Source organism: Giraffa tippelskirchi, chromosome 4 (genome assembly GCF_054371585.1).
Source record: "Giraffa tippelskirchi isolate mGirTip1 chromosome 4, T2T-mGirTip1v1.2.pri, whole genome shotgun sequence".
NCBI lineage: Eukaryota > Metazoa > Chordata > Mammalia > Artiodactyla > Giraffidae > Giraffa > Giraffa tippelskirchi.
In genome coordinates this window covers 98,355,029-98,355,504 of record NC_137278.1, presented here as the reverse complement: position 1 = coordinate 98,355,504, position 476 = coordinate 98,355,029, and positions in this window count along the sequence as shown.

The window sequence follows — 476 nt, the reverse complement described above, 5'->3', positions numbered from 1 at the left end:
CATTTTCGCTGTTTGCATTTCTTTTATGGTCATTATTATTATTGTTTCATGTTATAATTATTGCTGAAAATACTTTATGGGGAGGAGGTGTTTAAAGTGATCTCTCTGGGTGTCAAATACACTGGAGAATGCTGTTGTCATTCAGTTGCTAAGTCATGTCTGATTCTTTGCGACCATATGGACTGCAGCAGTCCAGGATCCGCTGTCCTTCACTATTTTCCAGAGATTGCTCAAACTCAAGTGCATTGAGTGGGTGATGCTGTAGAATGCTGTGTGCTCACACTTAATGACCCTTGGAGCCAATGTCAGAGGGTGCAGTTTCAAAAAGATACCCCGAGATGGCGGTGTTCCCCAAGCCACGGTGGCTCAGCTTCTGAAACCTGGCTCTCGCCTGCTGCCCTTTTTGAGTTAACTTTTGCCTGGAGCAGAACCCACGACTCCCCCCTGGTCTCACAGCCCCTAGTTCTGTGCCCTGC